Source organism: Pseudorca crassidens, chromosome 3 (genome assembly GCF_039906515.1).
Source record: "Pseudorca crassidens isolate mPseCra1 chromosome 3, mPseCra1.hap1, whole genome shotgun sequence".
NCBI lineage: Eukaryota > Metazoa > Chordata > Mammalia > Artiodactyla > Delphinidae > Pseudorca > Pseudorca crassidens.
The window spans coordinates 104537025-104551071 of NC_090298.1; the positions used below are offsets into that span (position 1 = coordinate 104537025).

At 39.7% G+C, this 14047-nt stretch overlaps 1 pseudogene; it reads left to right on the forward strand.

The window, feature by feature from the left end:
* Positions 1–11052: 11052 nt before the first annotated feature.
* Positions 11053–11463, forward strand: LOC137220786 (large ribosomal subunit protein eL27-like; annotated as a pseudogene).
* The last annotated feature ends 2584 nt before the right edge of the window (positions 11464–14047 follow it).

The following is a 14047-nucleotide window of genomic DNA, read 5'->3' on the forward strand; positions in this document are numbered from 1 at the left end:
TTGATCCTTGAATGATGCGAGGGTTAGGGGTACCGAGGCTCCACGCACTTCAAAATCCACGTATAATTTAAACTCAGTGCTCCACATACCCTGTTCCTCTGCAGCCGAGGTTCCTTCACATCCTAGGTTTAACCAACCTCGGACACGTAGTACCATAGAATTTACTACGGAAAATATCCACGTGTTAGTGGATCCCCGTACTTCAAATCCATGTTGTTCACGAGTCATCTGTACTAACAAGCCCTCAGAAGACTTCTTGAATATACCCCAGGTAAGAGCAGCAAAAGAATTGACTAGCTGAGCCCAGCCCAACTTTTTGAACAAATAAGTTTTTGATTTAAGCCACTAAATTTGAGGAAGTGTTGTTTTGCAGCAAGAGATAACTGAGACTAGTACCCACAGCCCATCTCAGTTACCTCTTGTTTTGTTACGTAACATAACAAATGAGTAAGGAAACTGGCTGGTGTATTTTAGGTTACTATTATGTCTCCAACTTTAAATTTCTACAGCACTTTGCTGCCAAATTTAGGCCCAATTTATTTCTAACCAGGACAACTCTAACTGACTCCTGGTATCTGTGTCTGCCCACATTTACTTCCCATACCAATCTAATCTCCGTGTTGCCACCAAAGTATCGAGGATCCAAATTAAAATTCTCCCTGCTATCACGCTTCGTTTAAACACTTCTGTCTGGGGGATAAAATTCTGAGCCTGCCTTTCAGAACGCTTTATAATGAAGCCACTATCCCACCAGCTAGGGTTGCTCCCAAAGGTGTTAGCCTCGCTGTGCTTCCATGCTGGGCACATACCATGGCCTAGAAAGTTCCTCACAACATGTGTAACACCAAAGAAAACCCCGAGGCATTAGGTGAAGCACTTAATGGGAGACAATGTCACCTTAAAATTAGTGGAAGCCTGCATGGAATTGTCCAGTACAGCCACAGGTGAAATCACAGGGCAGCCAAACAAATGTGAATCAATGTGCCACTGTCGCTGCTGTTCCATGTCTAAGGTCATATCTGAAGATCCATTTCCTTGGGAAGTCTTAGGAAGCCTTATATCAAAGGTCTCCTGGGAAATTCCAGGAGCTCCCAAGGTGGTTGTGCAAATCCCAGATTTTCATGAATCAGTAATGGGATAAATTGACATCATGTATTTCATGATTCAGTGCAGAGAAGAACTCAAACATCACTTCTTGCCAAAAATGGATAACCTGAACTTAGTCAAGAGGAAACAAAAGCAAAAATAAATAAATGGGACCTAATTAAACTTAAAAGCTTTTGCACAGCAAGGGAAACTATTGACAAAATGAAAAGACAACCTACTGAATAGGAGAAAATATCTGCAAATAATAGGATCAATAAGGGGTTAATATCCAAAATATATAAGCAGGTACTTCCCTGGCGGTGCAGTGGTTAATAATCCGCCTGCCAATACAGGGGACACAGGTTCAATCCCTGGTCCGGGAAGATCGCACATGCTGCTGAGCAACTAAGCCTGTGCAACACAACTACTGAGCATGCACTCTAGAGCCCACGAGCCACAACTACTGAAGCCCGTGCGCCTAGAGCCCGTGCTCCACAACAAGAGAAGCCACCGCAATGAGAAGCCCACGCACTGCAAGGAAGAGTAGCCCCCACTTGCCACAACTAGAGAAAGCCCGTGCACAGCAACAAAGACACAACGCAGCCATAAATAAAATAAATAAATTTATTTAAAATACATATAAGCAGCTGATACAATTCAATATCAAAAAATGACCCAATTTAAAAATGGGTAGAACATCTGAATAGACATAATTCCAAAAAAAGACATACAGATGACCAACAGGCACGTAAAAAGATGCTCAACATTGTTCATCATCAGAGAAATGCAAATCAAAACCACAATGAGACTTTGCCTCACACTTGTCAGAATGGCTGTCATCAAAGAGACCATAAATAATAATGTTAGAGACAATGTGGAGAAAAGGGAACCCTCCTACACTGTTGGTGGGAATGTAAATTGGTGCAGCCAATGGAGTTTCCTCAAAAAACTAAAAATAGAACTACCATGTGGTCAAGCAATTTCACTCCTGGGCGTATATCTGAAGAAAACAAAAACACTTACTCGAAAAGATGATCCCCAATGTTCATAGCAGCATTATTTATATTTGCCAAGATACGGACGCAACCTAAATGTCCATCAGCACAAATGGATAAAGAAGATGTGGTATATCTTCAAGACATAGGGGTAGGGGATTAAGAGGTACAAACTGCTATGTATAAATAAGCTACAAGGATATATTGTACAGCACAGGGGATATAGCCAATATTTTATAATAACTAAAAATGGAGTATAATCTATAAAATTTTTGAATCACTATGTTGTACACCTGAAACTAATATTGTAAATCAACTATACCTCAATAAGATAAAAATTTTTAAAAACACAAATTGATATTCTATAAATAACTGTTCAGTATTTTTCAAAGGGTCAAATCAAGTTTAATGAAAGACAAAGACGAAGGGGCATCACAGATTGTAGACTAAGGAGACATTAATTAAATACAACATGAGAATCTGGATTGAATTGCAGACCAAGAAAAGAGCATTAGTGGAACAACTGAAAAATTCAAATGAAGTCTATGTGCCAGGTAATAGTATTGTATCAATGTTAGTTTGCTGATTTTGATCATTGTGGTGTGCTTTTGTAAGGTATTATCACTTGGGGAAACTGGATGAAAGATTATGAAAATTTTTGGTATGTTTGCAAATGTTTTGTAAATCTAAGATGATTTAAACCTTCAAAATGAGTGAGTAAAAAGTTTTAATTATTAAAATCAATAGGACAGAAGATGATGGACAATTGAAGAGGACCCTTGAAAATAGGTTACAAATGACATCTGTCCCATTTAGTTGGCTATTGGCTGACAGAGCAATTATTAGGCACGCTGGTTTGGGGCCACCCTACCCCAACCCCCATACACACACAACTTCTCAACTCTGGTTTGATTTGAATATGTCACAAATCCTCAAAATTTCACAACAGTATTGCTCAAAATTCACTTTGATCTTATCGTGTAAAATATCCTGTATAAATACTTCTTATAAGAGAGAAAGGAAAGGAGAGGGAAAGTCATACAAACAAGAGGCTATTTCCAAAAAGGTAGTTTTAAAACCATCAGCTAAAGTAGAATCACCTGGGTAACTTGTTTTTAAAAACTCTCATGCCCAAGACCCACATCGAACCTAGAGAATCAACATCTATAGGAGTGGAGTATTTGCGTGAGTTCACTGTATGATTCTGAAACATACCAGGGAAGTCAGAACTACCATTTAAGAAAATGACTGGTCTCTAAAACGGGATTCATTAACCACTAGATGGTGCCAGGATTCTGAAGATGGAGCTTTCTGTGTATATTTCCCTTTGAGTAAACAGTATATTCATTTTCCCTTTTATCTCTCTCCTCCACATCGCCCCAACTTTTAGAAGAAGGATATAACACACCAAAATCAATACTCAGCATCAGTGTGACACTTTCTCCTTGAATTTATTTTAGCTGTAATAGCCTTGCTCTGAGTGGGTCTTGGGGAAGGCAGATCTAGGGCTTGTTTTTTCCCTTAGCATCTTCCTTTCTGAGTGCAAATGTTTTGAAGAAGGAAATCCACTGTGAGTAGTGGCTTCACCAGCAATGAGTGATGGACTAAGAAAGAATTATGTGACAAATTCCTGAAAGCTGTATTTAACCATTTGTAGCTCTTATCTCTGCCCTTTCCCAAAAAACCATGACTTCAAAAATATACCAGAATCATCAGTTTATTCTGTCCTAACTCCCACTGCCTCTATGCAAAAGTGTTTAACTTCTTTAACAGTTTATCCTTTTTTATTTCCAGAGTTTCTTCCCATTAAAAAATCCTGTGTGACGATAATCTCATTTCAGAATTTTTCTGAAGAGTACATTTGTTTGAAATCTGCTCGAGGACATGTACGTAGCCTTACACGTGTTTAAGTATTTTTAAATGTGTACTGAACAGAAAAAAAGCTGGAAAGCTGACCAAGACAACATATTTCTTTTATTAATCCTGCAAATACCTACTGAGTAATGATATATAGCAGGCACTGTGATACCTACTAACATAGATATACAGGGTTGACCAAAACAGACAAGATAGAAATCTCATGGACTTGCATTCTACTTGAGAGAAACATGTAAATCAACAAAATAATGAGAGAGTGGCAACTCTTTGAAAAAATAAAGCAGAGTGATGTGACAGTTTCTACACAAGGTAGGATTATTTTTGACAGGGTGGTCAGGGGAGGCATCCCTGAAGAGGTGCCATTTGGACCAGGAGTGAATGATGACAAGAAGAGCTGGAGATCCAGCTGTCTAGGCAGAGGATAGAGCAAGTGCCAAAGTCCTGGGGTAGGAACATCTGCTATGTTGCAGATCAAGAAGAAAGACAGCTGAGGGAAGCGTCAGCCAAATGAGGTTGAAGACGTGAGCAAAGACCCGATCAGGACCATACATTGCAATTTAAAGTTGTTTTGTTTTGTTGGATGTGGACCATTTTTAAAGTCTTTATTGAATTTGTTACAATACTGCTTCTGTTTTATGTTCTGGTTTTTGGCCACAAGGCATGTGGGATCTTAGCTGACCAGGGGTCAAACCTGCACCTCCTGCATTGGAAGGTGAAGTCTTAACCACTGGACCACCAGGAAAGTCCCTAGATTGCAATATAGATTGCTTTTCTCACATAAAATGGGAAATCATCAGAACGTTTTAAGGAGGAAATCAATATTGTTTCTTTTTCTTTCTTTTTTAAGATCATCTTGGTTCCTGTTGGTAGGGGAGCACAGTGGAAGAAGAGAGAACAATTGCAATACTGCTGCAGTCATCTAGATAAGGGATGATGATAGCTGGATTAGAGATAAGAGTGGAATGGAGAGAAGTGGTCAAATTCTAGATGTGCTCTGAAAGTATGGCCAATCAGACTTGCTGGTGGAGTGCTTGTGGGGAGTGAAGGGGTGAGAGAAATCAACAACACCTAAATTGCTGTCTGATCAACCAGATGGGTGGGGAAGCAACTTACTTAGGGTAAAATGGGACAAGCAAGGTTTGGAGGAGAGCTGTGACTTTAAGATTCTGGTTTGCTAACAGTAAGTCTGAGATCATTATTTAATATGGGAAAAGTTAGGAGGAGATTATAAGATTTGATAGTCATCAGCATACAAACAGAATTTAGAGCCATAAGGCTGAATATCACTTAGAGAACAATATTGATAAGCTGAGAATAATAATACTCCCTATGGTTATTGCAAGGAATAAATTGAGGAATATTTAAAATATCTAAGTGCCCAACAGAGTAGACAATTAACAAAATATGATTTTTCTTCCCTATTTCATTCCTTGGTAAAAGTGGACTCTGCAGTAAATTACAACAGAACTAAAATCTTTCCATTAGCTCAGATGTCTTTACAGTCAAAGGAAATCTTAATAATCACCTGTCTCCACATTTCCAAAATGAGGTTCTTCTAAGGTGTTCACAGGTTTCCGGGATCTCTATTAAGCCTGAGTTAATAAAGTTTAACAAATTTCTTACAACAAGGACCTATTGTATAGCATAGGGAACTATAATCAATATCTTGTAACCTATAATGGAAAATAATCTGAAAAAAGATATAGATATATATGTATGTATAAGTGAATCACTTTGATGCACACCTGAAACACTAAATTGACTATACTTCAATCTTATAAAATAATAAATAAGGGCTTCCCTGGTGGTCCAGTGGTTGAGAGTCCGCCTGCTGACGCAGGGGACACGGGTTCGTGCCCTGGTCCAGGAAGATCCCACATGCCGCGTAGCGGCTGGGCCTGTGAGCCGTGGCCGCTGAGCCTGCGCGTCCGGAGCCTATGCTCTGCAACGGGAGAGGCCACAACAGTGAGAGGCCCGCGTACCACAAAAATAATAATAATAAATAAAATTTAAAAAAATAAAGTTTAACAGATTTCTTAAATGTAGGTCCTCACAAAGCTCTCTAAGGAATGGAACTTGTACCCAGCATTTCCCAACTTTCATACAGGCTGGAGAAAGTGTAACAGGGAAGAACAAAATCTGACACCATGTTGGATCTGTTTCTTTTACTTTAATCTTTGCTCTCAGTTACTTTTGCTACTATAATCACTAAAATGATGTTGTCTATAGCTATTGGCATACATAATGGCCTCCCTTGGGTAACCCTGCCCCTCTACCTAAATGTTAAACTAAAGTGCCTTTGTTCAACTCACAGGGAAATATTTTGACCCTGCCCACCTGTGAATGGCTTCAAGAAAGAAGAAATTAACGTATCCCCTCCCTGAGGCTGGCCAAACCATGAGTTGTTTTGCAAGACTTATGGCCTTTTTACTTTACTTCCTCACCTCCTCCCCCTCTCTGTTCTATAAAAGAAACTAGCATCCAGACCCTGATAAGATGATACTCTAGGATATTAGTCCAGCATCTTCATGGACGCCCGGCTTTCTGAATAAAGTCGTATTCCTTGCCTCAACACCTCGTCTCCCGATTTATTGGCCTGTCGTGTGGTGAGCAGAGTGAGCTTGGACTCGGTAAAAAAAGTGTCCATAGGAAAGCACTGATTTACTCCAAGCCCACATTTTACAGATGAGACATCTGAGGACAAGGGGGATAAAGTCTCCTAGCTTGGAACTTGTTATAACAGAATATACCATTGCTAAGATACTGCTATTGTTACTAACATCACCCCAACTTTCCCACCAGCCTTCCCCTCTGCGTAGTCTGTTCCTACCCTTTTCCTAAAAGCTGAGTTTATGAGGTGTCTATAGTAAGCATTCAGGTTGATGAGATGCCTACAGAAGGCCTCAAGTTCCTTTATATGTCTGAATAGTACCCATGTGGTTTATGAGAAGTTGCCTAAGAATGACTGTGTTTCATATCCTTAATACAGAGTGGGAGGTAGATTTTCTTTTTTAAGTACCAAGTAGATGATCAAGTTGTTACTATATTTATGGCTTCACCTGCAGTCACGTGTGTGACTTTGGATCCTTCACATCATGTAAAATTCCTGAACTTTCATTTATCTGGCTGTTAATAATAAGGACAGTAAAATGAGGGTTAATATTTGCCAAAGCTTTGGCTCATAACTCAAAGTTTCTAAATCAGTAGAAAGTATCTTTTACCAGTGGCCAAAAGTACATTGAACTAACTTTTCAAAAAGCAATAGCTTCTGTTTTTCCCTAATTTCTTTCCCTAACTGTAAGGTTAAGCCTCGGAGACAAAGAACAGAGCTTTGACGAGGGCCCTTTCTCATTACAGTTTTGCAGAGAAGAAAACTGGAGCACACAGACATCAAACCTTAGCGTGTCTGAGGGCCCATAACACGGCAGGCATGAGCTGGCTTGGAAGCCAGCTTCGTCTTACACTGAAGAAGGCGTGCTAGACTCAATGCAAAAACCTGGAGAGCGGTCGAGGGAGAGGTGAGAAGCGCGTCTGGAACAGACCTGACAAAAGTGAGTAGCCGGCTGGTGCTGCTGTAGGCTTTCCGTGGAGGACTTTCCATAGGAGGACTGAAGGGGAGGCTGGGGAGGAGGGGCACGTGGTGGCAACCGTGTGCAGGTCTACCAAGTACGATTTTAAGATCTGTAAAAGATGTCCTCTACCCACCTTTCCTTATCTCTGATGACAAGAGGCTTCTGAAACATATTCAGCTGTTATCCCAGGAAGGTTCCACTGCACTACCTAAGTTCCCCCTGCTCACTTACTGAAACCGAAGCCTCTCAGAGTGACTTTCGTGTAGCTCAAGCAGTTGACAACAGTTAAAATAAAATTGCTCCTAGGAGGCGCTGTTATCATCTTACCGCATTAATAATATGAATGTAGAATCTGAAGCGGTTAGCTATTGCTCTATAACAAACCATCTCAAAACATATGGGTTCAAAACAACTACTTATTATTTATGGATCCACAGCTTAGCAGGTAGTTCTAGTGATTTAATCTAACTAATCACTAATCTAGTGATTAGTTCTACTGATCTAGACCAATTAGATTTTGGCTGGGCTCAGTCATGTGTCAGATGGCAGGTCAACTGGGAGCTGAGTGGTCTGTGAAAGCTGGAATGACTCATCTCTGCTGTACGTGGTCTCACCTGGAGCATGCCCCTAATTCAGGCATGTTGTCATGGTGACCATAGAGAAGCCAAAGGGGAAGCAGAAACAGGCACGGCTTCTTGACTCAGACCTGTCACAATATCACAGTGTACTGGCCAAAGCAAGCCACAAAGGCAGCCCATGTTAGAGGGGCAGGTACTCCAAAGTTATCAGACAAACAGTATGGATACAGAGAAGCCATTAATTTAATTGAGATCATCAATGCCTTCAATCTAACACAAGACAGAAGAGCACATCCTGCTTGAAAGAGTAGGAAAAGGAGGATAGAGAATAAAAGTTATGTGCATTTTTAATAATCTCATGCATAGAAGTCTCTAGTTCTAGTATCTAGTCTTGAACTCAAGCAAATTGCAGTCTTTCTTCTCTATGTAAATCTTCATCTTAGTATTTCCTATACAAATAAATCTTCTCCCCACATACAGTTTGTTTTGCAATGGTCTTAGATTAAAATGAATTAAATATTTAAAAATATTTACATTTGAGTTCAGCCAATTAGACTTTTGTTTGAAATAGAGTAAAAAAAAATGTTCATGTCATTTTATTATTCTCCTGGTTAATGAGCAACTTCAGTGTTTGCATTAGTGTCATGGTGGAACAGCTAAAAAGAAGGAAGAATAAAAAAGATCAACTCCTATGATGAATACAGTATAAAACATGTTCTTTAAAAAAAGTATATTCTGATTATAGAAAGCACAGATGAGACATGGGTGATAAAATATTGATATTTTATCTATATTTTGATAATATCCAATTTGTTATGTTGGGTATGTTTAATCCAAATGAATATGAAAGTTGTTATATTTGGCATGTTTAATTTAAATAATGTACAGTCGTGAACTTTTGGACGTAAACTGAGGACCATTTAGGGAGAATTAGGGTGGAACCTCTGAGGTAGCAGATACTCACTGTCTTCTAAAGTGAGGAAGGACATCAGGATTGTAGTAAGACATAGATCACCGTGAATAAGGGGTCAATGAAAGTAACCCCACAGCAGCCTCAAGATAAGATGAAGCTCCTGAGGTGAGAAGTTATTATCTTAGCAGTCCTATAGAATGTCTCTGTGGTCAATTGCTCACCTTCACATATAGGTTTCAGGTGTGGCTGACCCGTCCCTCTGACCGTACTCTGAAAGCGAAACCTTCTGATACAGCACTTGTGAGGGAAGAACAGGCCACTTGGCTGAAAGGGTTGTTATTGACCAGATCAGGAGTAAACTCAAAGTTCCTTCCTGGCACTCCTCAGAGCTTCTTGAAGATCAGCTGGCCTCTGGAAGATGTGGAAAAGACAACAGGGCCTGCCAGCAAAGAGGAGCACCCAGCAGACATTCCGAGCACAACTCATGCCCTAGGAGAGTAGGCTCCAGGGGAAAGCAGTGAAGCCCATGGATCCAGACGTAGAACTGTAAGTGACAGGTCCCAGAACTGGAAAAGGTAGTTGAGAGTAGAGTGTTGCCTCTTTGCTATGTAAAATGTCTTTTGGGTATGTCAAGGACAGAAAGGCTCCACATGGAGATCTGTGGTTGCCCATTGCGGGCAGTTTCTTTTTTTTTTTTTTTTGTGGTACGCGGGCCTCTCACTGTTGTGGCCTCTCCCGTTGCGGAGCACAGGCTCCGGACGCGCAGGCTCAGCGACCATGGCTCACGGGCCCCGCCTCTCCGCAGCATGTGGGATCTTCCCGGATCGGAGCACGAACCCGTGTCCCCTGCATCGGCAGGAGGACTCTCAACCACTGCGCCACCAGGGAAGCCCCAAATTTTGGTTTTAAGTTCCTTTTAATCTAGAAAGATAGGTTAGGTTTTAGATTACCTTCTTTGACTTCCTTGTAAACAGACACTGTAGATTAGGCTTTTGGTTTTTACTGTGTTTTCTAGTTTAAAGTTTGTAAAACTACTAGCAGCGCACCATGTATATGGAGAGGTATTGAATTTTTTGAAAATTCCTTTACAATTCCAACTACAATTGCTTAAACATCCCTCAAAGAATCGTATCTGCAGAAGATTCTTTTATGGGAAGGTGCTCAGGCTCAGCTCAGACGTGGGGCAATAAATAAAAGGTCTCCAGAATGACTTTTGAAGGCATCGCGGTAGGTACACACAGATACCGTGAAAGCAAACACTGTATGAGTCATGCAGAAAACATAATATAATATGTAAGTAGGTTGAAGAGACTAGGAACCATGTGTTCTATTTTCCTTTAGCAGAGAATGTGTATAATAGTGAAAAGACATATGGCTTTGGATTCTATACGCTTGCATTTAAATTTCAGCTCTGCTGCTGTTTAACTGAAGGTGTAAGCTAGGAAAAGAAACTGTTTCTCTTCAGGTTGGTTTCCTTATCTCCACAATGGTGAGAAATTACGTGTTTTCCAGCATTAGAGGAAGATTAAATAAGTTTCTATATATAAAGTGCTTGGCATATAGAAATTACACAACAAATAAGTTCGCTTCCACTCTTTACCCTCCCTCCCTGAAAACCTAATAAGAACCACTGGAACACAGTTTCTCAGAAAAACAGTCTGTTTCTTCAGCCCCCATGATGGCCCAGCCCAATCACCAAACCACACCTTACTCTGCAGAGTTTTCACAGGTGCATAAGGCAGAATGCAAACTCTGGTTTACCAGAAATCTCACAATGACTTCTAACCAGTCTGGGCTAAACTCTCCCTGTGGCTATGGAGGGGTTGGTCAGTAGCTATACCTAGGTTTGAGTCTCAGCTTGGTGACGTACAAGCTGTGAGACATGAGATGGCTTCATGAAACTTGCTGAGCCTCAGCGTCCTCCTCTGCAAAGTGAGGGTGAGAACTCCTTTATGGAATCATTTCCAGCATTGCACACATGCATGTTAAGAAGCCTACCACCGGCTGTAGTCCCAAGTGGTGCTGCTGAAATGGGCAAGTTCATGAAACCCAAGAATGTGGTTCTGATCCTGGCTGGATGCTACTCCAGACGCAAAGAAGTCATTGTGAAGAACACTGATAATGGTACCTCAGACCGACCCTAGAGCCATGCTCTGGTGGCTGGAATCGACTGCTATCCCTGCAAAGTGACAGCTGCCATGAACAAGATGAAAATCACCAAGGGGTCAAAGATCTAGTCTTTTATGAAAGTTTATAGTTATAATCACCTCGTGCCCACAAGGTAGTCTGTGGATATCCCCTTGGACAAAATTGTTGTCAACAAGGATGTCTTCAGAGACCCTGCTCTCAAACACAAGGCCCAGTGAGAAGCCAAGGTCAAGTTCAAGGAGAGATACGAGACCGGCAAGAACAAATGGTTCTTCCAGAAGCTGCAGTTTTAGGTCTGTCTTGTTTCAGTTATTAAAAATACCAAAACAAAACAAAACAAAAAGCCTACCAACCATCATCACAAATGTGGTGATCTTTATAAAAAACTCTGCCAATTTGTTACCCAATTGGGTCATCGTCTGCATTTTTTTATAACTAGTAGAGAATATTTTCACTTGTTTATTAGCCATGAACATTTCTTCTTCCATAAATTGCATGCTTATATCCTGACTCACATCTTAAAAGATACCATGAAATAAATTTTTAATACTAAACTATCACAGACAGTACCATCACAGTCAGCTGTTGTAAATTCGGCCTAGCCTCACTATTCGTCACTGTTTTTAAAAAAATTACAAGATGAATGCTAAATTGAAGAGAAGTAATCAACAGTAAATAGAAACGTATTAGTAAATGAATCTCTTTCTCTTCGCCGGTATTTAAGAGATAGTATTTCATGCTCTTCTAAATGCCTGAAGATTTTGTAGAGAATCATCATTATTAATATTCTTTGTTATACCACTGTTACAAACAGGTGAAATAAACAACCACCTAAAAAACATGATTTAAGGGTTACCAAGAAGGATAAAGGGAAAATACCAAATATCCTGGCCCTGGACTTATGTAGACTATGTGAAAAATATAAAAACACATGTCTTCAAAAGAAACAGTGGTGATCAAATTAACCAATTGTGAATAAGCTTCTAATAATATTGTTAAATAGTTAGCCAGAAATAAACCCTAACATTTATGGTCAATTCATTTTCAACAATAGTGTTAGGAAAACTGGCAAAAGAGTTAAGTGCTAGGACAACATGCAAAAGAATGAAGTTGGACCACTACCTCATAATACACTCAAGAATTAACTCAGGGACTTCCCTGGTGGTCCAGTGGTTAAGAATCTGCCTTCCAATGCATGGGATGCAGGTTTGATCCCTGGTCGGGGAACGAAGATCCCACGTGCCGCAGGGCAACTAAGCCCGCGCACCACAACTACGGAGCCCGAGTGCTCTGGAGCCCACATGCCACAACTAGAGTGAAGCCCATGCGCCACAACGAAGAGCCCACATGCCACAACAAAGATCCCGCATGCCGCAACTAAGACCCAATGCAGACTAATTAATTAATTAACTTAAAAAAATGAATTAACTCAAAGTGGATCAACGACCTTACACTAATGTAAATGCTAAAACTCTTAGAAGAAACTCTTAGAAGACCTTGGGTTAGGCAATTATTTCTTAAGTATGACACCAAAAGCACAAATGATAAAAGAAGATTGATAAATTGGATGTTATCAAAATTAAAAACTTTTGTGCTTCAAAGGACACCATCAAGAAAGTGAAGAGACAACTACAGAATGGGAGAAAGTATTGCAAATCATATTTTGGAAAAAGAACTCATATCTGGAATATATGAAGGATACAACTCAATAATAAAAAAGATGACCCAACTTGAAAATGGGCAAAGGATTAAATAGATTCTTCTCCAAATAAGAGATATAAATGCACAGAAAAAATGCTCAAAATCATTTGTCATTAGGAACATGCAAATCAAAAGGATAGTGATACACCATTTCAAATCCACTAGAATGTTTATAATCAAAAAAAAAAAAAAATAGTAAGTGTTGTCAGGCATATGGAGGGATTGGAACCCCCATCCATTACTGGTTGGACTGTTAAAATGGTGCAGCCACTTTGGAAAACAGTTTGGTAGTTATTCAAACAGTCAAACATAGCAATTTTACTCCTGGGTGTACAACCAAGGTAATTGAAAATATATGGCCACACGAAACTTGTACACAAGTTTCCATAGCAGCATTATTCATAGAGGCAAAAAGTGGAAACAACCCAAATATCCTCCACCTGAAGAATAGATAAATGCAATGTGGTATATCCATACAATGAAATACCGTTTGGTCATAAAAGGGAATGAATTACTGACGCACGCTACAATGTGGACAACACCTGTCAGCATGCTACGTGAAAGAAGCCAGCCACAAAAGATCACATACAGTATGATCCCATTTATATAAAATACCCAGAAGAGGTACTTTCCCTCTCTATAGCTGAGATGTGAAATGTCTCATATAGAGCAATTACATTAATAGATTAGCTGTTGCTGAGGGCAGAGGAAGGAGGCGGTGGGGGGTTGGAGAGTAACTGCTAATGGGTACAAGGTTTCTTTTTGGAGTGTGGAAAATGTTCTAAAATTAGATGATGGTGGTGGTTGTGTAACTCGGTAAATAAACTAAAAACCACTAAATTATACACTTTAAACAGGTGGACTTTACATTCCGTACATGGTATCTGAGGCTGTTTTTAAAACCTTCAAAAACAGATAATTAGTTACTTTTTATAAGGCCCTATGATTTTATTATAAATGTTGGTAAAAATAATTATAAATGTTGGTAATAATTATAGCAACTTACTGAGTGCTTATTATGTGCCAGACAATATTCGAAGTCTTTGCAAGTATTAACTAATTTACTTTCCCAACAAACCTATTAGGCAAATACTATTATTCCCATTTTACAGATTAGAAAACTGAAGCTATTAAGTTGCATCATAAGAATTCAAACACGGAGAGTCTGTGTTTTTA